General features: G+C 50.2%; 1 protein-coding gene across 1 annotated transcript in view; it reads left to right on the forward strand.

Moving 5' to 3' along the window:
- Window positions 1-24033, forward strand: part of HS3ST2 (heparan sulfate-glucosamine 3-sulfotransferase 2) — an 82807-nt gene extending 58774 nt beyond the window's left edge. Inside the window, exon 3 of the mRNA XM_074964932.1 lies at window positions 23943-24033. The gene's annotated coding sequence lies outside the window, so the exon portion shown is untranslated. The remainder of the gene's footprint in view (window positions 1-23942) is intronic.
- Window positions 24034-27350: the final 3317 nt, after the last annotated feature.

Raw genomic sequence — 27350 nt, forward strand, 5'->3', positions numbered from 1 at the left:
CCAGCCTCAGTAAAGTGCCTTCTCTGGCCATAGATCTTCCAGGCCAGGCATGTAAATGTTTCCAGAGCTGTGGTTATTACACAGTACGTCACTGCCTGGTAAATGGACGAGTCTGCAAAGCCCAGAATGCACACAGCTAGTCCTCGTTACTCCGGGCACGGCAGAGGGAGCTTGTGACGCATTGTTATGAGATGTGCTTCACCCTTCCGTTCCTGCTGTTTGTTTAGTGAGGCTTGGACTCACTTTAGTATCAAACTGCCCCCTTGGTCTATCAGCAGAGGCTCTCCGGCCCTGTGTGCTCCTCCCTCGCTGGAGCCAGGGACCTCCCACACCCAGTCACTGCAGTCTCCCCTGACACTAGGGGCACACTGGGCAGCTGGTAGCTTGGGACCCCCCCATCCCTGTGACAGAGGCCATGGAAATGGAACGCACGCTGGATTTCCCACCTGCTGCAGACAGGAATTAAAGCACTGCAGGTTGTGTGCGTGCGTGGAACCTCCTGACACGTTGCTCATTGTAGACTGCTGGCCCGATCCCCAGGTGACGCAGATCAGCACAGCACCATTGACTTCAGTGAGTTCTACACCCCAAGCCTTCCAAACGCACTGACCCCAAAGGAGCTGCCCCCGTTTACACCACTTGAGCATCTGAGCCTGGATGTGTAGAAGGTGCCTGGAATATCCCTTCACTATGGCTGGAAGTTTTCAGCTACAAGACCTGATTCCTGCTTGCCAAAATGGGCTTCCCCAGAAGTGTCTTTCTTCTATGCATGGTCCAAGTGCAGCAGAGGCTTGGGGTCCTGCACACCAGTTACACTGCACTCACCACTCTGGTCGCTGAGCCATCTGGAAAGCACTCTGTAAATGCTGAGTAATATTATCGTATTATATAGTTTTCTATGTGCAAAGCCATGTACAGACCTGAACTCATTGATCCTCACAACCCCCTAGTGAGGCAGGGGAGTGAAAATTATTAAACCTCCCTCCCCCATTTTACAGAAGCAGAAGTCAAGACAGAAAGGTGAAGTGATTCACCCAAGTCAGCCAGAATCCCCAGCCTGTGCTCATTCCTCCAAACCACATCACCTCCGGAAGCCAGCTGGGTGTCTCCCCTAAAACACTGGTGATTTGCATAGCTATGGGTTTTGTATTAGTTCTATTGCTTAATTAGCAAAACCAATTAACATTCTGTAGTCTGGCAGGGTTCTGCCTTGTGACCAGAGCCAGAAATATTAGCGTTATTATGAGGACCCCAGTGTGCACAAGACAGACAGTTACACTTTGGAAAGGCAGTCTGTTCTTGTAATATTTTTATAAGCACCGTTAGCAAAAATACAAACTCTCCAACCCAGCAAAGTAGATTGAGATAGTACAGCACAGTCAAAACATCCCTCGCCTGAGCATCCACGTACTCACATCCTCCCTGGGGAAAAACCCAGTGTAGTCACCACCCCAGTGCTCCTCACCACCATCAGCACCACCAGTGGTCACGCTGGCACCTCCCACGGCACGTAGCCTATTCAGCAGGGGTTTCAGCCCCTTGCCCTTATCTGTATTTCCTCACCTTGCGAATGCTGGGGTACCCTTCTCCCCTAGGTTACTAGGCCTTTCGCCTCACACTTATCGCATATAGGTCAATTAGTCACCATGGCATTCTTGTGGTCAAAAGTCTGCTGATGTTTCTAACTTAAAATATCTAAAGTGGATATCAGCTGGCATCCTCTGCCTACCTGCCAGCAGTAGAGTCCGGTTGTGTATTACAGCTTCCTATCCTGTAGGGTCATTTCTGGGTTGGGTCTTACGTCAAAACTTTAGGCCTTGGGCCTGAGCTTGGCTGAGCTATTCTCTTTACAGGCTTGAGACCTATTGGCTTTTGCATTAGCGCCTTACTCCACACCTGTATCTTACCTACCTCTCCCCACAGGCTGCACTGTACAGAGCCCAGAAGTAGCAGGCTGGTACTGAGACTTCAGACACACGCCTCAAGGGCAAGCAGCCATTTCCCCCTCCCACGCGAGCCCTTCCCCGGAGGGCACAAGGCCAGGGGCGTCTACTGAGAGGGGGAGCTCGCCGGGGACACAGAGATCCTGCTGGGCTCCGTTTTACACTCCAAAGAATGAGGCAGTTAATGATCTGGGACATGCTGAACATCAGCTCTTACTGTGAAAGGTGAATTAACCATGGCTCAGCTCCCTTCACATCTCGGGTTAGACCAGTCAGTCACTGGGGCACTCATATGGCACTCATTACATGCCAACCAAGGGCTTGTTATTGATCCCTACAGATCCCTGAGCAATTGTCAAGCTTCTCTGGTGCTTTCTGGTAGGAATCCGGGCCACAGCCGTCAAGGTGACAGACACCAAATGGAAATCAATGGGTGTTACACCTTTGAGGAGCTGGGCCCCCTGGTGACGAGCGTAGTTTTAAACTGATTAGATTAGCTAGACGAATCTCTTCCCAGCAGCTAAACCCCTGTTAGAAGCTAGCACTCGAGAGAGATCTTGTTTCGTTTTGATGGCTGCTTCAGAAGCTGAATGAGACTTAAAAGGAATCGGGAGGCATTTAAATCACCACCGTCCATTCTTGACTCACTGATCTGGTAACACAGTTTCCACCCACCCCCCCACTCCGAATCAAGAGGCTGCTCCCTTTTGCTAGACGTGCCAATAACATCTTTCCAAAGCTATAAAGCCCCCGAGGCCACTGGCCCCTGCCATTCCCCGGGCATTTCCCCCAGATCATGCGCTGCAAGGCCCTCGGTAGAGCCATATTGGTTTGGGCTCAACACTGAGGTGCTCAGAGGATCCTGGGTTAGTCAGGAATGGGACAACTCGTCCTACACCAGCGAGAGCAACTCCTGAACCCAACAACCACAACCTCTAGTGAATGAATGGGACTGTCCGCATGGCCCATAGAAGCTGCCATTAGATCTATGTCTTTCCCACATGTTTGATGTTAAAAAGGACACAAACATCTGCTTATTACATAGTCACATTACCCGTGGGTGAGGTCACTGGTGACACAGACAAGCTCAGTCATTCAAACCAGGAGTGGTTGTTTCTTTGTCCCCAGTGTCGGCATGGTAACAATAGATTCTCAGTGCGAGGGGGATACGGAGGGGGTACCAACCAGAGCCCTTTTCACTGGTGGGGCAGGGGGAGACGCGCACAATCACAGTGTTCTTACACGAGCAGGGGACAATGGCAGGGTTCTGGTGAGTTCTCACTACCCCCCCCAAGCCACGTGTTCTGAACCCTCAACTCTGAATATGCTCCCCCCCCACCTCCTCAGACACCACTAAATTATCCCTGTTCTTCCAGATTGCCTGGCAGCTCTGGAGCTGTTTGGAAGGTAAAAACAGCCACTGTGACCAATATCTTCAAAAGTGGCAGCTACTGTTGGGAGATACCGTCAATACAGCCGATTCTCAGAGGTACTGAGCACCACAAATCCCGGTACAGTACCTGGGAGCTGCAGTGCCGAGCACCTCTGAGAATCGGCCCCTGTGTCTCAGACGGAATCACTCACACACTGAGCCACCAAACAAGAGTGGCCACTTTAGAATATGTTGGCCTCTCTACATAGCTATAACGGGGTTCAAAAAAGAACTAGATAAGTTCATAGAGGGATAGGTCCAACAATGGCTACTAGCCAGGATGGTCAGGGACACAACGCTGTGCTCTGGATTTCCTTAGCCTCTGTTTGCCAGAAGCAGGGAATGGGCGACAGGGGGATGGATCACACAGTGACTCCCTGTTCTGTTCATTCCCTCTGGGGCACCTGGCACTGGCCACTGTCGGAAGACAGGATACCGGGCTAGATGGACCTTTGCATGTTCCAATGCAATGCTTTGGTGAGCACTACGGAGAAATAATAATGGTGCCCTGGGCAGTAGCACTAATACATGGCTCTGGTGTGGCCACATCTGGAATTCTGTGCTCAGCTCCAAGGATCTCATTCCCAGAAACATCTTAAACTGGAGAGCTCGCAGAAGAGCAATAAAATGGACCATGGAGGCAGAGGGATTGACTTGGGTGGAAGTTTAAAAGAGTTAACCCTATATAGCTTGGCTACCCAGCAACTCAGGAGGACATGGGGATAACGGGGGGTGAACACCAAGGACTTATTTAGCATCATGTACACGGGGTAGAACTAGGAATCCTGTGATGAAGTTAAGGAAGGGGACGTTTAGGAAAGGGGGTGAGAGTGCGGTGTGCTAGGCTGGGGCAGTTTCCCATGGGAAGCAGTAGAAACCCCGTTATTTGGCAGATGTAAAAGTGGACTGGATGAAATGCTAGTAAATGTGCAGTAGGGACCAATCCAGGTTCTGAGGGGGGTGGGCTAGTTGAGCTAATAGGGCTTTTGTCCATGGTTATTTGCATTCTCTCAGACAAGACTCAGTCCAGCCCCTAAGTGAGAGCTGGGCTTCCCTTTTTCAAAGCCAATTATCTTTGATTGTTCAATATTTCCTCTGGTAGGACACTGTGGCCCTGAACAGCTTCCCCGCTGTTTAACTACTGAGATAGTTTGGGGGAAATATTTTCTCTGAGTGTGGATTTTATAAGCTAGCATATAAATTGTAATGGCCAGTGTACAATTCTGATAATTGAGGCCATCTATTTACTTGGTAAGGGAGACAGTGCGCTTTGCTCCAATATACTGTGAAGACTTGATGAAAATGTCCAAAGATGGTGACAAGGCAGACCTTTCGGTGACGTGATTAATGTGCATGCCAAGTCCAAAATGCTAACACCCGATTGCACAGTGATGGGGGACGAGATTTCAGTAATAGGATGTCAGAACTAAAGTTCAGCCTGTAGTGAAATAGCACTGCCCTTGTAACTGTAATATAGACTAGCCAGCTACCTCCCTCCGGGGCTGCTCGGTGCACACATGGGTATGAACACATGCTCCGCTGGCATTTGACAAAGCTGCCTTGCGCTGGCCATGAGTTTATTAAACCTCAGCAAACCACATGCACAGTGTGTGTAAAGGCTCTGACCAGAAAGTGGGGATGTCTGAGGCAAAGACTCAAACACCATCCCTAGCCTGGCTCGTTCTGCTATGGGTTTGCAGACAGCTAGACGTCGTAGCCAGGCACTGGTGGGAGGAGGGGAAAAAGTTTAAGCCCCATTGCTAATTCGCCTGCAGTGTTAGATCAGTCCCTTAACGTGATTAACATTTCCTCCAGTTCATTATGACCTGTAGTTATAGGTGCTAAACAGAGGAGGAAAATATCCATTTAAAAACCAAGCAGTTCAAGCTGTAAGAAAGACTTTGCAGCAACTGCTGAGCTGGTGGCTGGTACCCCGGATCCATGGACTGTGACTCCAGCACCCAAGACTCTCCATGGGTCATTTCTGCAAGAGAGACCGACCTTCAGAGTGCTACCTATGGGCATGAGGCCACCCAGGCTCTAACAGAGGGACAAGGGGCATGCTGAGCTGTAGCAAAATGTTTGAGATCAAGCCCGATGCCTCACAGAGCTCACCTGGCTTCAGGGGTCATCACAGATCTGGGACTGGGACCATTTTTATCCCAAGGTTTTCTCAGTAGGTCTCCAACTGGAACCTGTCCCAGTCTCAGACAAACCTGGCTTGATGTGTGAGTTGGCATTATAAAAATCCCTGAGCTCACATGGTTCCAGCCCAAGCCAGCTGGAGCCCTGAAGTCTGGGCTGAGCTTCCCTTAGATTCGCTCTCACCTGAAGCTCCAGACCCCCATACAGACTGGGAAGAGAGAAATGTTTTGTAGGAACCAGAGAGATGCTGGTATCTGCCTGGCATGTATTGCCCACATGCTCAGGGCCTAACTGATCTGATCATATTTGGGTCAGGAAGGAATTTTCCCCCAGGTCAGATGGGCAGAGACCCTGGGGTTTTTCTACCTTCCTGCAGCCTGGGGTCTGGGTCATGTACAGGTTTAAACTGATGTAAATGGCGGATTCTCTGTAACTTGAAGTCTTTAACCCATGATTTGAGGACGTCAGTAACTCAGCCGGACGTTAGGGGTCTATTACAGGGTGGGTAGGTGGGGTTCTGTGGCCTGCAATGTGCAGGAGGGCAGACTAGATGATCACAACCGTCCCTTCTGGCCTTAAAGTCTATGAGTCTACATGCTAAAGTTGCCTGGTGGGTCCTTGACAGCCAGGGCTGTACCTGAAGGTACCATCTGTGCCAGGACTGAAGGAACTGGGTATGTTTAGTTTGGAAAAGAGGAGATTAAGGGGGAATATGAGAGCGGTCTTCAGATACTTGAAAGGCTGCCACAAAAAGGATGGAGAAAAGTTGTTCTCTCTGGCCCCAGAGGGCAGGACAAGAGGCAGTGGGTTCAAACTACAGCACAGCCGAGTTAGATTAAATCTCAGGAAAAACTCCCAAGCCGTAAGAACAGTCGGACATATCATTGGTGTTCCTTTTCAACATGCAGATGACAAGGTGGGGTGCTCTTCGCTCTAATTGTCAATTAGATGGGAAACAGACATCCTGTGCAAAACCACCTGCTTCTATTGTCAAGGTCCCATTGTTGCTGTCTGCAGGAAGGGCAGAAAATGACCAAGAACGGTTTTATTTACCACGTTTTAACTGCAGCAAAGGCCAAGGAAATGCTCACATTTGGCTGGATCAGGGAAAGGAGGGCTGGGTTGGAACCCTCTGCAATTTTGTCTCCATTATTCATAGAATCATAGAAATGCAGGGCTGGAAGGGACCTCGAGAAGGCCTCAAGCCCAGCCCCCTGCGCGGTGGCAGGACCAAGTAAACCGAGACCGTCCCTGACAGATGTTTGTCAACTTGTTATTAAAAACTTCCAATGATGAGGACTCCACAACCACCGTTGGAAGCCTGTTCCAGAGCTTAGCTACCCTTAGAGGTAGAAAGTTTTTCCTAATATCTCACCTAACTCTCCCTTCCTGCAGATTAAGCCCATTGCTTCTTGTCCTGCCTTCAGTGGATGGGAGAACAATTGATCACTCTCCTCTTCATAACAGCCCCTATGATATTGGAAGGCTGGTATCAGGTCACCCCTCAAACTTCTTTTCTCAAGACTAAACATGCCTGGTTGTTTTAACCTTTCCTCATAGGTCAGGCTTTCTAAACCTTTGGTCATTTTTGTTGCTCTCCTCTGGACTCTTTGTAATTTGTCCACATCCTTCCTAAATCGTGGTGCCGAGAAGTGGACCCGATCCTCCTGCTGGGGCCTCCCCAGAGCAGAGCAGAGCGGGACAAATTACCTCCTGTGTCTTACATACAACACTCCTGTTCATACTCCCAGGAATATTAGCCTTTGTTACAGCTGCAGCACATTGAGAACTCATTCAGTTTGTGATCCACTAACACCCCCAGGTCCTGTTCAGCAGCACTATGGCCTGGCCTAGCCTGGCATTCCCCGTCCTGTGCCTTTGGTTTTTCCTTCCTGAATGTAGTACTTTGCACTTGTCTTTATTGAATTTCAGCTTTTCGAATTCAGACCAATTCTCCAATTTGTCAAAGTCATTTTGAATTTTAAACCTGGTCTTCATAAGTGCTTGCTCGGTGTCATCTGCAAATTTTATAAGCATATTCTCTACTCCATTATCCACATCATTAATGAAAATATTGACTAGTACAAGACCCAGGATTAACCCCGGTGTGACCCCATTAGATATGCCCTCCCAATTTGACAGCAAACCAGTGATAACTATTCTCTGAGTACAGTCTTTCAACCAGCTGTGCACCCACCTTATAGTAGTTTTATCTAGATCACAGTTCCCTGGTTTGCTTATGAGAATGTCATGAGAATGTGTCAAAAGCCTGACTAAAATCAAGGTATATCGTGTCTACTGCTTCCCCCTATCCACTAGGGCAGTAACCCTGCCAAAGAGGGAAATTAAGTTGGTTTGGCATGATTTGTTCTTGACAAATCCTTGCTGACTTTTCCTAGTAACCCTATTATCCTCCAGGTGCTTACAAACTGAGTGTTTAATAATTTGCTCCAATATCTTTCCAGGTGTTAAAGTTAGGCTGACTGGTCTGTAATTCCCTAGGTCCTCCTTGTTCCCCTTTTTAAAGATAGGCACTGTGTTTGTCCTTCTCCAGTCTTCTGGGACCTCTCTCATCCTCCAGGAGTTGCTAATGGCTCTGAGATTGCTTCAGCTATTTCCTTAAGTGCCCTCAGATGAATTTCATCAGGCCCGGCTGACTTAAATACCTCTAATTTATCTAAAGATAGGGAAGGAACAGGTTAAACTATTTCAGCTTGCATTTATTCCCCCTGCTTAATACTGTGTTGTCATCATTAACCTTTTTAGTGAAGACTGAAGCAAAATAGGCATTAAGTATCTCCACTTTCTTGATGTCATCAGTTATTAGCTCTCCTTCACCACTAAGTAGAGGACCTATACTTTCCCTCATCTTTAAATACATTTGGAGCAAGAGAAAGAACCTCTTCATATTGCCTTTATGTCCCCTGCCAGGTGTAACTCATTTTGTGCCTCAGCCTTTCTGATTTTGTCCCTACATACTTGCGCTGTTCTTTTTCACTCCTCCTTAGCAAGTTGATCATGATTCCACTTTTTGTAGGATTCCTTTTTGATTTCCTGGTCATTAAATAGCTCCCGATGGAGCCGTATGAGCCTCTTACTATTCTTCTGCTCTTTCCTTTGCACTGAAATAGTTTGCAGTTGCACCTTTAATATTGTCTCCTTGAGGAGTTGCCAGCTCCTCTGAACTCCTTTTTCCCTTAGATTTTCTTCCCATGGGATCTTACCCACCAGTTCTCCGATTTTGTTAAAGTCGGATTTTCTGAGTCCATTATCCCTGTTCTGCTGCTCTCACTCCTTCCTTGCCTTAGGAATCATGAAATCTCTCATTTCATGATCTCGGTCTCCCAAATTGCCTTTCACCTTCAGATTTGCTACCAATTCCTCCCTGTCGGTCAGAATCCCATCTACAATGGCTGTCCCCCTGGTTACTTCCTCCACTTTCTGGAACAAAAAGTCATCCCTGGCACATTGCAAAAATGTATTGGAAATTTTGTGTTTTGCCATATTTCTTTCCCAACAGACGTCTGGGAAGTTCAAGTCCCCCATTAGTACCAGGTCTTGTGTTTTGGATATTTCTGTTATTTGTTTTAGAAATGCCTCATCCACTTCCTCTTCCTGATTGGGTGGTCTATAGGAGACCTCCACCATGATGTCACCCCATCTTTAATCCTTTTATCTTTACCCAGAGACTCGCACCTGGTCTGCCTCCCACCTCCTTCTGGACCACAGAAGAAGTGTCTATATCCTTTATGTACAATGCACCCCTCCTCCCTGTTATCCTGCTTGTCCTTTCTAAACAAGCTATCCCCCACGCTACCAATATTCCAGTCATGAGACTTCTTCCTCCTTCCCCCCCCCCCCGAGTCTCTGTGATGCCAAATAAATAATAATTTAGCTTATGGACTAGTACTTCCAGCTCTTCCTGTCTATTCCCCATTCTCCTTGCATTTGTGTACAGACATCTAAAATGTTGATCAGATTCCCCCATTGATCTTCTTGTTGTTCCTTTGACCCTACTGGAGTATCCCATGTGTACCCCCAACATCTAACCCTCTGTTAGGGTCACCCATTTATACTCTGTGCTTTGGCCACCTCTTGAACCTCCTCGCTAGGCTGGCTAATCAGTGTACAAAGATGCTCTTCCCCTTCTTGGTCAGGTGGACGCCATCTCTTCTTCAAAGGCTCAATGCCAGACACACTCACTCTCCCAGCCCTGGTCTGCCCCTCCCCGTTTGGCTGAGTGTGAGGGATAGAGGTTCCCGAGAGTAGTGCCAAGCGCTCACTTCCCCTGCACCCAGTGAGTGTGGCCCCAGACCCTGACCTCTGATCTGCCCCACAGCATCACTGGGACTTGGCTGCCCCAGAGCACACATTGCTCAGGAGTCCTGTACAAATTCTGACACAGACTCACTGGCTCCCCCTTTTCCAACACATCCAATTCAACCCTCTCCTCCTCACCTCCAGGGCCCTGCCCCTCCCACTTTCCCAGCCTTGTCCTTTGTCACTCCCTGCTTCTCCACCAACACTGCCAGCCTCCAGGATTTGTGCTGTCCACCTCTCCCACACCCTCCCTGTACTTTCTTCCATGCTGTCCCCTACGCATGCAATGCCCTTCCTGGGTTGATCTGTAAGGACGCTGCCTCAACCCCTCCTGGTTATTTTGTGGGCCCATCTCATTTCATTGTGTTTGCAAGTTCATCCCGCAAACACCTCGCAAGCTGACAAAATGATCAGGAGAGAGTCAACTCCCCTTTTCTATTCAAAGGGTCCATTCCCAATATGCTCTAACACGAGCACAATATTACGCTCCACAACGGAGGTACCGGTGACCTGTCCCGCCCCATCATCAACACACACTCCACAGCACACATAAAAACAAAGGCTTGAAAAATCTATGTACCCCAGCACGAAATGACACCACCGTATTCTTCTATGCCACCAACATATCCCCCTAGAAGAAAGGGCTCTCCCATCCGGGGATGGTTTCTCCTTCCACCCCATCCAGTCCTTTGGAACAGACAGAGCAGCGTGCCATCATCCTGACACAAAGCACACATGGGCACGGCTGTTCCGGTTGGACCCTGCGCTGCTTCTCAAAGGAAGCCAGAGTGTTTTTAATGGTTTTCATTATGCTGCTCTCCTCCACCTGGCGCTTGGAACACAAGGTTAGAGAAGGAGACGTATAATTAGGAAATATTCCGAGAGCCAGGAAGGGACAGATGCTCGGCCCTTTGTTTAAATGAAGAAGTTTTCTCTCCTCCTTATCAAGGGCACTGGCTGCACATTAAATGTGATCTCCATGTAAACACTGTAAGGTTCGCAAGTCAGACCTGGGAAACGTTTGCCAGCTCTAATTAGTCCGAGACCTTTTGCTATTTCTTCCTCCCACAAGACGTTGCTTAGTTTTCACCCACAGTAGCTCTGACTTTAAACCTCCCAGATGGAGCACGGCTGGCTGGATACGGCTGGATCTTTTAGAGCCTTGTGTGAAGACCTGCACACTGGACAAGGGGCAACTCTGCTTCCCTGTACCATTGAGTAAAAGAACATTGTTCTGACCCCTACCGCCCAGCAGTAACCACAATGCAAAGACTCCAGGGAGCAGGGGTAGCCGCCTATGGGAGCGGTAGCAGGGCACGGGTAGACAGATCAGGAGTGGCGTGACACGTAGGGAACCACAGTGCAGCAGAGGCAGATTCAATCGGGGTGCTGGCGTAGAGTGGTAGGGCTGGGACAGTGGTAATAAGGGTTTCATCACTCCCCCAGAACAATTGCTCCAGGGGCAGCCCTGGGATTTGATGCTGCAGTCACACTCTGCTGAGTTACGAGGCCAGCGCAGACAACCACGAAAACAAGAGACACGTGTAGCTAGGCAAGCCACGCAAATATTCAATGGCAAAAACACACCTAACAGCTATTAGAGGGAATGCTGTAGCAGAGAGTGTCTTGGTTTGTTCTAATGACTTAGAGAACATCAGCCGTTAACGAGAGGGCCGGGAGCCTGAGCGAGATGCTAGACGGGCTGGTTTCCTAGAGCAGAGGTTCACAACCTATTTCTTTCTGAGCCACTCCCTCCGCCCCTGCCCCAAAATACTGTAAAAACTCCACAGCCCACCTGTGCCACAATTACTGGTTTTCTGCGTATAAAAACCAGCGCTGGCGTGAGGGGGTAGCAAGCAGGGCAGTTGCCTGGGGCCCCACGCCACAGGAGTCCCCGCAAACTGTCTTCGGCTTCAGCCCCATACAGTGGGGCTTCAGCTTTCTGCCCTGGGCCACAGTGAGTGTCATTCTGGCCCCGCTTGGAGGACCCCCCTGAAACCTGCTTGTGGCCCCCCAGGTGCCTCTGGACTCCTGGCTGAGAACACAACAGACTAGGCGTGGTCTGTGACGAGGGTGGTTTGTTCTTTGCGGTGTCCAGTCCCACCAGCAGGCAGCGCTTGCTACGTGCTGAAACACGAACAATGAAGCGTCTGTTCCCCTCTCCTGCTCAGCCGACGGATCCGGCCCCACGTGTTCAAGTCCAAACCGAGCCTTTGCAGCAGCTCCCAGGCTCCGAGAGCCCGCTGGAAGCGCATTGCGTGACCTGCTCACGATCAGCTGCCTTAGGGGTAGGGCAGGCAGCGTCTGCTGGGATCGCACCCCTTCGTTCAGCTGCCACCATCCATCCCCCTGAACGCGCCCAGCCCACGGCCAGGAGCGCCCCCACACTCCCCAGAGTCATGCAGAGCTGCTTGTTCATGGCCGTTGCGTGCACCATGTTTAGACTGGTTCATTCAAGCCTGAACCCCCAGCAGGAAGGTCTTTAATATTCATCATCTCTTGAATACTTAAACAGCATAAATGTAAACTGAAGTGGGTTCTGCTTCCGTAAGAGTTTGAGCCAGATCCGTTCAAAGCAAGCCTTTTCAGGGCCCGAGCCTGCCACCTCTACTGAGGGCAGCAGGATCAGGGCCTTCTGAATACTCTTAACAGAACCGTAAAGGCTCTGCTTTGTCATCTTTTGACCCCTTCTCACGGTCAGAAAAGGACCAGTCTGTGTCCTCGGCAGCACGGAATTTCGAAGTCTCTAAACACACCCGCCGCAGCATTTGGATCGACTAATTAAACAGCTTGCTGCAATCCGTGCAGCAACTCCCCCGGAGAGTAACTATAAAATCCAATTCCTACGGCCACAAGAGCCATCGCTCCTCCTGCCAAACAGGCCTGAAAACCCGGCACTGGCTCATTCCCACTGCAATGCCCCTCCCTGCGCCTTTCCTGTGTACTTCTTTCGGGTTTTTCTGTCCCAGCTGTATCCTCAGACTGTAGGTCTTGGGGACAAGGCACCCAGCACTTCTCTGGGAAAGGCTCCTGTTATGGGGGGCTGTGTCAGCCTACAGCTCCAGAGAAATAGGTCAGTCAGATTTTATACCGAACTCTTTATAAACAGAACTTTATCCATTGTTAGTACGTGTTAGAAGCATGTTGTAAACATGAGTAGTTTACGCTCTAGAAGGGGATAAGCAGCCTATTTACCTGGTTGACTCGGATTAGCTGTTTATTAAAATATTTTATAATCTTTCATAATCTGTTTATAATTAAAATCTTAGCGTGACCAATAAAGATCAATACAGTTATTAATAATGCAAGCTAAGGCCCAGATCCTCAGCTGGTATGAATTGGCTCAGCTCTGTATAAAAATCAATGGAACTTCGTCAGCTTACACTAACTATGGATCTGGGTCTAAACGTTAGCTAAACTGGGGCATTTTCAATAGAATAAGCAGCTTCATTCCTCCCTCAAGCCAAACCAGGAACACACCTTCCCAAGCTGTGAAAAAATTTCAACGAAATTATTACTACCAGGATTCAATTGTGCAAGTGCCTGTTTCCTGATTGAAGTCATACTGGAAATGCAAGTGACAAAATCCTTAAGGAAGGTTGTTCTCAAGGTATTTCTAGTGCAGCTGGATGCAGGAAATGGCTGAAATCTCACTGGATTTCCAGCCCCAGTCTGCAGAGCAGTGAGGCTGGTACAGTGCAGATAAGAACCCAGACTTTCTGTTCTCATCTGCACTAAACCTTTCACGGCCGGCCTATCATTAGTTCAAACATTATCCTACTCTTTCCTAAAGCTGGCTCTGCCCCTTGCCAGGTGGCTAATGGCCTACAGGTCTCTGCTTTTTTGCCTCTGATTACAGATCCTTGTATTTGATCTCCACATTCTCCTCTCCTTGTATTTGATCTCCACACAGCTCTTGATATTCTCACTCTATTCTTTTGAGCAAGAAGCCAGGGTAGCTCCAGCTCCAATGTCTCTCGACCTGCTCCTTGCTCCATTTCTCATGGAAGTTTGATGTAATCTCCTCTGTTCTGTCAGGCCCAAGGCTCTGTTCTTAGCCCTCTTCTGTTCTCCCTGTGGGAAGGCAGGAACTGCTGTTCTGGGTCAGACAAGGCCAGTATCCTGCCTCCCACAGTAGCCAGTGCCCAATGCTTCAGCGGAAGTTGCAAAAAAACACCCACAATAGGAAATTCTAGAAGGACCTGCCTGTAAGAGACATTTCTTTCCAGCCCAAGCAGTGGTTGGTTTATTCATCGTCCCCAACTCCAAGACCTTGCCAAGCAAAAGGAAATGGCTGTGAGTGGCAGGTCTTTGTGGTGATGTGCAGACCTACTCATGGTTGGCTATACAGGGTGGCTGGTAATTTGCCTTCTGTGCTGGAGGCTCTGATAACTAACATTGTCACCAGGACCAGGTATTCTTCACTGGCCTTCCCCAGCCACAAGAGACTGCTCTCCATCCCCATTCTCACTCCCTCCTCTCCACCTTCCCCCTCACTGTGTTTCCATTACAAGCTAGCACCACTGTAGCTGGACAACTGGCATCACACGTACACCCAATAATTACCCGAGCCTCTCCTGGGATCTTCGCTCGCCGGAACTCAGAGTCCTGTTACAAAAACAAATCTCATTTTTCTTTTATTTAAGCTGCCGTGGTACAGTATATAAATTAATCAAGATTCTCCAAAGCTCAGATGTTCTGTACAGTTTCATTCATTTTAAAACAATCCACACATTCCCAATCCAATTTCAGGGCCCCTTTTTGATGCTTTTTTAGCTTCCTTTAGCTTTCAGGGCACTTCAGAACCAAGTAATTTGCAAAGACAGATTCAGAGCTGGACTCTGATCATAAAACCCATTTTCCAGATTCCCTGGACTCCCAACTTCAGAGGAGGTCTCTTCCCCCGCTTTTCGGCTTCTCATTGCCAGCAGTTTGTGGTCTGTAGCTTTCTTTGTCAGGATTCCCATTTCTCTGTAGCTCCTCTGTGCTGATTTCATATATTTATAATACGCCACCTCCTTCCATTCAGCAGGAGCTGTGCCCAGAGTCAGAGATTCCAAGGGCAGAGGGACCACTGTGACCATCTCGTCTGACCTGCTGCAGAATGCAGGCCAGAGAACCTCACCCAAATCATTCCTAGAGCAGGTCGGTTAGAAAAACTCACCTGAATAAATATCATCCCTGCGGGAAACCTTCCTGAGGCTCCACCCCCGGCAGTCGAGAGGCAGTGCACTGGTGTCTTGCTATGTCCAGGGAGGTCACGTTTCCTACCAATCTGTTAGTACCTTGCACTAAGGCACAGAAATGCCCTGTCCTCAGAGCTGACTGGCCCCTGCCCACTCTCCAAGGAAGACGCACAGCTGTTACAGCTCCTAATACAAGCATGACTCGTACCTGTGGCAGCAAGGTCAGAGGGGTTTCCTGGACATGGCCACGGCAGACTCCAGTGAGCAGCGTGCGTAGGCAGGGCTACTGGTCAGTCACCAACAGCTCGATCCACAGGAACGGCGTCTTTCGATTGACATCAGTGGGTTTCAGATCAGGGCCTGGCTGGGAGGGGAGCGTATGGCAGAAAGGTCACTCACCGCTGTGCGCACTACTGGCGAAATGGCATCCCAGCAGGGTTGGCTGGAGGAGACCACAGTCCCCATAAGCCCTGAGAAATCACAGTGAGGCGAGCATGAGGGGTCGAGACTTGGAAGGAGGGGGACTGGGCGAGGGTGTCAGAGGTTCTCATTACAGCGCATTCACGGCTAGCGCTGTGCGAAGTTGTCCTTTGCACTCCCCGCTTGGTCCCTAGGCATGCGGGGGAGCCGTTTGAAGGCCCCAAGAGGGGGTTTTGGCAGCCAGAGTGGCTCTGCTTACCTCCCCTTTCCCTTAGCTATGCCCCAAAGGAGCGTGGGAACGCTCCCCCGCTGCAGGAGGGAAGCTCCAGGCCCATGGGTCTGGCACAGAGCCCAGGATCTCTGTGACCATCCCTTGCAGAGCCCAGACCTCTCAGAGCCAGTGCAGCATCTTGAGGTACTTCAGGTGCCCGTGGTTTCATCTCCTGCTGCGAAGGAGACGCTAGGCCCCAGCCCATGTTGGCAGCTACATGAAGGAGGAGCTGATTTGCGCCTCCTAGGCTTCTGGATGTGTTATTAGTTGGTGTGAGTCCATCCGTCTGTCTTCTCACCAAGTTAGGATCTTACACAGCCAGTTAATGCATTTAATTTGCTTCTAAAAAGTTTTTGGAGTTCACCTTTAAGCCTCATTTGAGTTTACTGATCTGGAGAGAGTGCGCGTCTTAAAAAAAAAAAAATAGATGAGTAAAAAAATCCCTACATTATCCTTTGTTGGAAGATCTGATCGTATCGACACTGATCTGAACTTGTGGCATCTGCCCATAATTCACAGTCTGACAGCTAATTAAAGGGCTGGTCCAATTAAGGTGGCCTGTGCAGCCAGGCTCAGGCAGCAGATCAGACCAGGAGGGAGAGCCCTGACAAATCCCTGCAAGCAGGCAGCTTCGCTGAGATTTTCTCCAGCTCAGGAACAATGATGTCAGTTACTCCAAGGGAAATGGTTGTGGACAGATGGTGCTGGGCATCGTGCGAAGTGATGGCTGTGAAGGCTCCTGTCAAATTCATTCTAGCGCTGACTGCAAAGCGATGCTTCTTATATCACTGAAAGAGAAGCAATTCCAGCAAGACCCCTGAAGGCACCCCTGGCACGGAGCCGTGTGACTGCAGTGATCAACGCAGGGGGAAGTGCCAGGCGGCACCAGAAAGGGAGCGGGCAGCCAAACTCAGCTGAGATGCTGCCTCCCCAAAACACACACACACGTAGGACTCACCCAGGCCCTCCACACGCAAACCTGGTCTTTTCACCAGAGAGGCAAATGGTGCAAGGCTGGGCTTGATGGCTAGCTGGGGGTGGGTGCTGGGGGTCTGTGGGGATTGCCAGGCACCGGCCTGGGGGCAGGGAGCCACAGAACTGGTGGAAGGGGCAGCACAGCTGCTTTGTCCTGATGTCCCGTGCAATGCAGAGGCCACTGCAAGCTGCACACGCGAGTGCACCCACACAGGCTTGCGGTTACGGGGAGAGCTCAGCGGGCAGGGAGGACAGGACGGTCTGGACAAGCCAGACTATCAGGCAAGTTCAGACCTCCCTAGCAGGGCCGTGACACCCACTGCCACCCTGGAGCCCAAGCCCAGTAGAGCACTGGCCTTTGGATGCCTTTTCAGACTGATGGTGTCTCCATGTTGCCAAGTGACAGAAATTCTGAGATCAGGCCCAGAACCCAATTGGACTGAACCCAAGACCCAGATCTGAGCACTCCAAAATGCTAGCAGAGTTTGGCTCCTGCTGTGAGCTCCATCGCTGATCCCTACATCTAGAGAGTGGTCTGAGCCAAAGCCCTGGCTCCAAACACCTCTGAACTTTCCAAAGTTTGATCAGACTTTGCACGTGGGCCTCTCTCTGCTCAGAACTAGGGGATGCAGGGAAATAGCACTAGAGACCCTAGCGACATCCCAAGGGATCTCAGATCCCAGCGGCACACAGGGGGTAGAAAGCCCTGCTGGAACTTTTACATCCTGAGGTCACCAGCCTTGGTCAGGAGATTTTATGCTCAGGGCTCTGGTTTTCTCCTGATTTTGGGATTTCAGCTCAGTTCAGGACAACCTGGGGTTCAGATTAATTCTACAGCACTAATCACAATCCACCGCCTGTCTCAGCAGCTTTCTGCGGGCGTACCACGCACAGCAACAAGCTACAGGTCTGCCTGTTCACAGCTTCGCACACGCCCAGGTTTTGAAGCAAGGTGACCCACCTGGCTGCCCTGAACACCCCAGGCCCAGTCCTGGCCTCCCTTACACACAGAACCCCATTGACCTACTCATGGTTTAGAGGCGTTCCCAGTTAGCCCCCCAGTTCTCTGCCCTGCTACACCTCAGAAGTGCCACCTCAGGGAGCCCTGCCCAGTGCCAGCCAGCCGTCACCGCTGCCAGTGGAGTTTTGCAGCTGTAGCTCAGAGGGCTGCACTAGCCGAGGACATGAAAGGGAGATTGGAACAGTTTAGGTACAAATATTTACCCAGGGACTGAATGGATTCGATGGAGTTCATTCCTGGTTCGTAATTGTCCAAAGATGCTGTATGACCTAGGGCCCCTACTCTGGGGCAGCGAGGAGTCCGAGCGAGCGGCTCACCCGGCAGGACAACCAGAAAGGGAAGGTGGGGAAGGGCACCGCCTCCATAGGCAGCAAGGGCAGTGTGGATTTCAAAGATAAAGGAGAGACTCACTTCAATTGCAAAGAGATTTTATTGCTCCAGTAAAAATACGGCTGTAGGAAGTGGCACGCATCTCCCTGCGCCTCCCAGATGCTGCGGATCAAAGGCAAGTCCTGCATTAATGCAGCCGTATCAACAGAATGGTCAGAGGGCTGTTGCTGGGAGTAACAAGATATGTCAGCTGGAGAGGCAGGGTCGTAGACCCGAGAGCTCAGAGACGGGGCAGGCTGCATTGCTATGAGTCACAGGGCAGCGATATGGTCTAATAAAGCACATTCAGTGCTTCCTATCAAACGCACAAGTTGCACGCCCCTCTCCCATGGAGCACGAGTAACAGTGGCGTGGATGCAGCGCAGCTCTCCAGGCTGGGTCTCTCACGTAGGGGTGCCCAGCCTGCCTGTGCCTTGCTGGTTAACAACAGAGGCACCCCAGGCCCCGAGCCCCTTTAAAGCGTGTTCAGCCCCTTCTCCACTGAAATACCAGTTCTGCTGTCCTCAGAGACCCTGTGTACACACCAGCTCATGCGATGCAACTCAGGGTCAGCGCCTTGCTCAATATTACAGCCCTGGGATAGATTTGTAGCGAAAACAACAAGTGTATTACTGGTTATAACTTGAATTGTGGGTTACATGTAAATTACGATCTCCTTGCCACTTGTTTCCAATTATAACATGGCTGTTAGAGACTAACCTTAACCAACAGGCTAAGCTCCTGTCTGCAGAAGTTCTTCTCACACCCCTCCTTTGCCCGGTTACTGCCTCGGTGCAGGATAAGGAGTGGCTTCTTTGCCTTCTACTTAGGCCCCACAGCTCATGGTCCGTCCTTCCCTGTTGATGTCACATCTCTTCATTGACTGTGTATGTAAATGGCCATCCATTGTGTCAGCTCGCAGTGCTCCATTTACATCCGACAGACAGGTGAATAAATGGCTCTTGCTGACTGAAAACCTGCTTTTTCACCCCTACTGGTGATTCACAGCTTGATATCGCCTCCAAGAACATACCTGCAGTAAGAACATAGCTCCTAACTCCGCACCTGTACACGCATTTCCCAGTCAAGACCTCCCAGGACATTCTTGGGCCGATTCCGGTTCATCAGTTCCTGGAACCCCCTTGCCAGATGGCATTAAGGGGTTCTTGAGTCACAGCAACATTGTTTTCTGCCAGGAGAAAACCCCCACATGGGAGGATAGAGTTAAAGGACAGGGCCACCAGTTGAGAAATGAGATCATGAGGGCCACTCTGAGGGATTGAAAGGGCCAGGCGTGCACCTGCTCTACATCTTGCCCTGTACAGGATCAAGAACAAACTCAAGGAATTTTTAAACAAGTTTAAGAACTGACCAAAGGAAACAACCCGTGACACAATGTGAAATTAACCTGTCGATCTTGCTGTTGCAGGATATGCAGGCCCAGAACTTGGAGAAAGTCAAGGCTTGTCTTTTTTTCCCCAGGTGCATGAGAATGGGGTGGGTGATTGGAGCGTCACCTTGCTCAGTTTGTGTTTAGCAAGCTCTTTGGAATTTCACAGTTGTTACATTTGGGTACAAATCTGGCATAAAACTTTAAAACTGCAGCCAAGGGTGCCCCGTGCTTATGACTAGGCTTTGCGTACGAATTGAAATAAAACAGACAGGCATTAGACGCATGTGGATCAGCTCTGGCTACACTCCTCTTGCTGCAGGTATAAACGAATCACCAGCCTTAGTGTGGAGCAAAAAAAAAAAAAAAAAACCCCAAACCCCAACAAATCACACTTCTGTAGGGCTGGAGTGGACCTCAAGATGTCAAGTCCAGCCCCTGTGCTATGGCAGGGCCAACAGGTTTGTCTAACTTGTTCCTAAACCTCCAGTGACGGGGACTCCAACCTCCCTTGGAAGCCTGTTCCAGAGCTTAACTCCCCTTATAATTAGAAAGTTTTTCCTAATATTTAACCTAACTCTCCCTTGCTGCAGATTAAGCTCATTGCTTCTTGTCCTGCCTTCAACGCACATGGAGAACAATTGATGAGTGTCCTCCTTATAACACCCTTAAGATATCTGAAGCCTGCCAACGTGATCCTCCACAGAGCAGCATAACGCGAGTGTCCTGGGTCTGTGTGTATTGGCCAAGCACGTGGACGCATGGCAAATGCCAGGCAGACCACACCCCACATTACTGGGCACACAAACACAGCCTCTGTAGAATGCAAGAATCGGTGATGGCACTGAAGGTTCTGTGGGTGCCCGAAGTGGCAGCCTAGGAGACCAAGTGCCCAGCAGTGAGTGAGATTAATGACGGTCGCCCTATTCTGTGAAGGGTCCAACCTGCTGCATGCAGCCTTTCACTTCAATCTATGTCACCGTCTCCGGCATTCTGCATCCCCAGCAAACAGGGCTGACTCGGACACATCCCCGAACTGGTGCAATCGGACAGCTGCTGCGCTACCTGAAAGAGCGGGGAGAGCTAAACACCAGCCAGCTCCCACCGTGTAGTGGAAATGCAATGCGTGAAGTTGGCATGTCAGGACCAGACACCCCAGTCCCTCAGCATCAATCAGCACCTACACACATGCTTCTAATATGCACACACACAGCCTCCAGAGGCGACAGGGGTCTCTTTCCCTTCCTGGAGAGTTGTCCCACTGAAAATAAAACCGGGTCACACCCAGGAGCAGGGCAGCCAGGAGCAACGCACTGGGGCTCTGGGGCAATTCCGAGAAAGGAGCACAGGGGAACCCGTGGCCAGCCAAGCACTGGGCTGGCAGCCAGGCCAGAAGGGAAGCTGCAGAAGAATTGCATTGTAGCGTGCTGGGTTGTGGGTTTTGTCCTTGTCATTCACACCATCCGGCCACGATCCACTGACTCAAAGCCGAGATGTAGGAGTCCATTAGGTCACCACTCACCTCTCTTGGACAGTTCAGGACTGACCCCCAACAGCAGCTACTCCTGTGCTTTGCTCAGCCCTCTTCTGATACCCCACAATGACTTGACCTCGCACCACTTCCCTTGGGAGACTGCCCCAGAGCACCCCGGCTCCTCCCCCTCATCCCATTCCTCCAAGGCCCCTGCCATCTGGCTGCCCCGTGACAGTTCTTGACATCGTTAACAGAGCATCGCACTGAACCGGGGACGAGATGAAGACGTAAGATCCTGTTTTCTTACAGATTCTAACCAACCTTCAAGGAACTCTGCTCATTAGCTAGATTTCAATTAAACCACCTCCCACTCACGCTGGCCTGAGGGACATCGGCCTGTTTCCTAGATGGGTGAAACTCCCGAGTCTTAATTCTGCCTATACATAGTGATCCCCTGGGCTCACGGGAGACTGAACCTTGCCAGGTGGGTGCCAGGCTTCTTGTGCGACTCCTCTTCCACTGCAGCTCAGGCGTCGCTAGGTCGTTATTCGGTAGGGGCAGGGGCACCGACACGGAAAAAGGTTAGCGAGTGGTCAGCACCCACGGACAGCCAGCTCTCCCTCTCGGCTCCCCCCGCCCGCCGGCGGCTCCACCGGTCAACCCCTCCCTCCCAGCGCCTACCACCCGCCGCAATCAGTGGTTTCGGGGCACGCAGGAGGCTCCGGGAGGAAGGGGGACGAGCGGGGAAAGGGTGCACTCAGGGGAGGGGGTGGGGTGGGGCAGGAAGAGGCAGAGCAGGTGGTGAGGGCTTTGGGGAAGGGGTCGGGAGAGGGTGGGGCCTGAGCACCCCTGGGCCTGGAGGAAGGCTGGACAGGAGTCAGAGCGGGCTCTTGCTGCCAGCTGGCCCGAGCTCTCCTATCCCGCTGCAAACCCTGTTCTTAAGGAGAGCTCTGTTTACACACCCTCATCAGGCCTCCAGCACGCTGGAGGGGCCCTCTCTCCCCGGCCCCAGAGTCTCAATGGGGCACAGCAAAGGCCATTTGGCTCTCAGCAGCAGCTCTCTGGGGAGGCGGATCTTCCCTTCCGGACCCAGATTTAAGTCTAACACAGAGTTGCTGGCTGCCTCAAGCCAGGTCTGCAGGTGTCACCCCCATGGAAGGCTCCCCACACCCTCCAGCTGCCCAGATGGAAACAAAGGGCAAAGCTCAGCAGCCCAGAGCTCGAGTCCATGCTTAGGCGTCTGAGCAGAGATCCCCAGGGCATGCAGAGAGCTCTGTCCATCCAGGCTAGTGCTCCTCAGGGCCTGGCCAAGAGAACACAGCCAGCTCCTGCACCTGGCCACAGTTCAGGGGGCCGGGTATCTGCCATGTAGATCCCGCACTTATTGCCTCCTCTCCACTTTTAGACAGTTCCATTAGAGTCCTTGCTAAATGCTTCCAGGTCTGATTGGCTTAGGGGTGTTTAATATCCTGCTCTGAGGAACAGCTCACACTCTCTGTCCCATCTCTGCCCCGTGGGTTAGTGCTGTATTTAGTCACGGTGCTGTTATGAGAGCAATACAGCCATTAAGTACTAATTTCTAAAACAAAGATAAAATTATGTGATTAAGATCTAATTAAACCTTTAAGTACCCATGCTATGAATCATTTCAGCACACAGTTTAATGGATGTCTTTTGAAGCCATCATGCGTTTTGTTTCCTTCTGTGGCCAGTGATTTCCCTAAAGGGATCGAGTTTGCTTGGTCTGATGTTTGCTTTCCCTGCTCCTGCTTTGGCTGAGGACCACTAAAAATGTTTACATATGAGCAAGAAGCTAGAAAAATCAATTCCTAACCAGACAGAAAATTTCAGTTGACAGGCTCATTCAAATGTGTATCACAGTAGAAATAATCTGATCACAGAAGGCTCTTAATGTTGATCCCAGCCCACAGCCCCCCAGCCTGGGAGCATAATTTTAGAAACAACGTGTAATTAGCATGAACAGCCCGCACATTACCAAGCTCTGTGTCTAGCGTCCTTTCTGCCAGAGCTACATCAAGTTGTATTAAAAACTCCCCTTGTTGGGAAAGGTTTCAGAGGAGCAGCCGTGTTAGTCTGTATCTGCAGAAAGAACAGGAGGACTTGTGGCACCTTAGAGACTAACACATTTATTAGAGCAGAAGCTTTCGTGAGCAGGCTGTTGACATGAAGGGACGGTGCTGTAACAACAACTTTGATGGGGAGCTTTGTCATTTTCCTTTTTCCCCAGCAAAATGTCTCCAGGTGCCCCCGTGTCAAATCAACACCAGCATTTTAATGCCATTGCTGCTCCGGCTGCCACCTACGGAGGCGGAGGGGTCGTCAAGAGTCATTGCTCTTGGAACGGGCAGCCAGGGCCCTCTGGATGACCACTGGGGCACAGTGACATAGCTGTTATATGGGGCTCGTGTGTGGTCACAGTGGAAGGCCCTGAAGGACTCCTTGTGCTGTTAATGTTACGATTCCTCCCCACCCCTGTCTAGAGTCACACTAGGCCTACATGCCAGCTAGCAAGGGCAGCACTGTGCCAGCTTCACAGAACCACATGTCAAGAGCTGCTGCCCTTTTCCATCCATGGGTTGGCCAACATCAGGCACAGACTCTGATTTGCCGCCTCGTGCCTTCACTTCTAGGAGAACAATCCCAAAAGGCAGCTCCCAGGGACAAATCAGGATTGCCAGAGCTGTTGGGGCATCGCTGGGCATGTCTTATCTGGAGAGGAGGGGCAGGGAATAGGCTATCACCCCCATGGGTTTAGCACCTTTCCTCCCACAGGATGGGGGCGGAGGAGCACCAGGAAGTCTAGAACTGTCCTGTTTGCTCACCAACAGATCTACCCTGCAGAGCAAGTGCCGAGTGCTGTGGGCTCCCATTGACTTCAGCCAGGCAGTACTGAGCCCTTGCACCGAGCCACTTCCATGGGAACTGACCTGGGCCCCAAAAGTGAACAGGCCCTTCCTGCCCCTCTGTGTTCCTAGGCTGACTCAACCCCCAGGTTGCCTCATTCAGATGGCGCGGTCCCAGATAGCGGTGTTAGCTGGTGGAGACCTTGCCACAAGGCGAAGGGAAGGAAGGTGGAGTCGCAGGAGCTCTGTTGACCTGGGAGGATTAAGAGGAAGACAATTGTATTTTGACATGAATCTGGGGCAACACAGCCGGGAGGCTTAGCAGAAGTGAGTGTTTGCACTGGTAATATGCACACCGACACCTACTGCTTGGCCACATGAGCAGCCAGGAAATTGGAGTCGCGACCTTCCCAGCACTCTCAGGGCAGCTGCAGAATGTGTACTAACGAAGAGGCACGTGGCTCCTGGTCCAGGTATTTGACACTCCTCTGAATCTCAAATACTGTGAACGCCTGCCGCCCCCGGAGGGCTGGCTTGGGCAGCTGTGTGAAACGGCCACAATCACACGTCAAAGCCAGGTTCCCAGGATTTCATCCTTTGCACCAGTCCATGCTGCGTTTTGAAAGTACCACTCCCCTCCCCACCCACCCTACCACTGTTACCTCTGGCAGCCATTCCACTGCCTCCACTCGTCTGGGGAAAAAATAGGGGCCTCACTTAAATCCTAGAATATCAGGGTTGGAAGGGACCTCAGAAGGTCATCTAGTCCAACCCCCTGCTCAAAGCAGGGCCAATCCCCAACTAAATCACTTGTAAGATCTCACCCCAAGACTCCCACAAAGAAAGCGCAGGGACCAAGTCAACCTACCTCCAAAGGATGGATGCTCTGGGTTACAGCCTTGGACTGGGATGGCCTCCTGCATGACCAAGGGCATGTCACTGAGTGTCTCTATGCCTCAGTTCCTCACCTCATTCCTTTCTCCGACCCTTTGCTTCTGTTGTCGGAGAGCTCCTTGGGGCAGGGACAGTCTTACTGGGGTTAGTGCAGCACCTAACACAATGGGGCTGTGATTGCAATCGGGACCCTGGGACGCAAACATAATATAAACAACAATCATAACAATGGGATGAAGTGCTGAGCTGAGCAGACAGTTATTAGAGGGTGGTAACAGTCTCTCCCTCACACCTCACCATAAATACTTGTGATGAAAGGGCCTGTCCTACTGGCTATTACTGTATCTGTTGTCTCTTTGCACCGTTGTTTGTTAGGGCTGTGAGACTATTTACTGTACCTGAAAGCACAGGCTAATGTGTCTGCACCAATCTTCCACTTTACAGTCCTGCAGAGGGAGGCAGAGCAACCTGCTAAACACCGAGCATTTAATGGATTAATTACATGCACGGGGATGTTTAAGGTGAAGGGAGCCAGATATCTGTCTGGGGAAAAATCAGCAATGAAAAGGATTTCTTCCTGCCCATTCCCGTAGTGCACAGAGTGCACAAGAGGGGTGTGAGAGAGGAACACTATGGTAATCCAGAAAGATATTCCTTTGAACAAAAGAATTGCTCTGTTTTTCCTGAGATGTTGCAGAAAGGGAGCAAATAAACTCCAGAGAACAGCTGCACCTGTATGCTGGAGTGGCTGCACTAAGTATCTGACATCCTGGTTAATGGTAAGGTTTTTCCAACAGTTAACTACACACAGTGAAGTGATGTGGTTCTCAAACCTCACACACGAGTATTACTGTAGGCAGGCAGGAATAGCCAGCAATAAGGTCCTGAGACTGGATCAGGACAGTATGTCTAGCCCATTAATGTGACATTACTGACATAATCAGTCACCATATAGATCATTGTTGCAACCACCATTATATATTTGCAGCAAATATTGTACAAAAGGTTGTTGTGTGAGGTGTCTATAAAGAGGTTATGATTTGCTGGTTATGATGATGCTATCTGTATGTGTGTGTGTATCATTTTGTAGTTGACGTTATGAATATTGGCTCTGTACTTGTATTTCAATGTGCTTTGATTCTAAGTAGCCTCAGTGAAGCACTGGGTCAGCTTCTTGAGAAAGGACTATTCTCAGTAAGTGCCCAATCAAGAAACACTTAACGATAATGAACTTTGGGAGACGCCAATCCACATGTGATCTTTCCTGGGAACATTCAAACTAACATGTAAACAATGGCGTTGGCCTGTAAAGAACAGCGTCGTGCATGGACATGGGACTTGCCCATGTGACTCCAAACTCACTCTTGCTGCTGTGATCTTCCACAGGTCAGAGAAGAAAAGAGGCCCTGGAAACCCCTCCATTTTGTCTTCAATCCTGCTTCTGACCTCTGGAGGAACCTTGCTACAAGCTTAAGCTCTGAACAAAGGACTGAAGGACCCATCCCAGCTGGGGATGTTCTCCAGAGACTTGATTTGACCCTGCAGTTTATTCCATCGCTGCTAGAAGCCTGAACCAAGAACTTTGCCATTACTGTATGTCATTGATTCCATTAACCAATTTTAACTCTCATCTATATTTCTTTCTTAAGAATAACCCTTTAGATTTTAGATTCTAAAGGATTGGCAACAGCGTGATTTGTGATTAAGATCTGACTTGTATATTGACCTGGGTCTGGAGCTTGGTCCTTTGGGATCAGAAGAACCTTTTTTCCTTTTACTGGGGTATTGGTTTTCATAACCATTTGTCCCCATAACAAGTGGCACTGGTGGGGATACTGGGAAACTGGAGTGTCTAAGCGTTGCTTGTGTGACTTATGGTTAGCCAGTGGTGTAAAACCAAAAAGTCTTCTCTGTCCTGCTGGTTTGGGCCCTTAGAAGTGGAGAAACCCCAGCCTTGGGCTGTAACTGCCCTGCTCTAAGCAATTTGTCCTGAATTGATATACTCAGAGGTGTCCCACCAAAGTCGCCATCATTACAATTAGACATTAGGTCTTGTTCCTGTTCCCACTGATGGCAGCAGGGATCTTTCCATTGACTTCAGTAGGCTAGTGAAGAGACATTACAAATTATATTTATTACACCAGAACAAGGACACTGCACCAGAGAAATAGGTTGCATCATGGAATGGGCCACCAAATACCCTGAGAGAACCTGCTTCAATTACAGGGGATGGGGACACACATACACAGAGCTACCCCTAGTTGTCACCTATTATCCCACACTGGAACCCATAGAGGGTATCATTAAACAATTACAGCCCATACTCACTGGGGATCCCATCCTGAAAGATCTTTCCCAAACCTACTCTGACATTTAAGCCCCCCGCCCCCGACCTCACCAAGCTCATCATCAGAAGCAAGCTCCCCACAGACCAGGACACGTCAATTCAAAGCGGCACCAGATCCTATTAGAACAGATGCCAAAGCTGCAGACTTACTCACTGCTAGGATGATCCATGCCCCACACAGCCCACCTGTCAAGATCCATGCGTCCTACACGCGCCTATCACAACATGTGCTGTACCTCATCCAGTGCAATAAATGCCCCAACAACAACTACTATGTGGGTGAAAGGAGACACTCACTC

This window comes from Natator depressus, chromosome 10 (genome assembly GCF_965152275.1).
Source record: "Natator depressus isolate rNatDep1 chromosome 10, rNatDep2.hap1, whole genome shotgun sequence".
Classification (NCBI taxonomy): Eukaryota; Metazoa; Chordata; order Testudines; family Cheloniidae; genus Natator; species Natator depressus.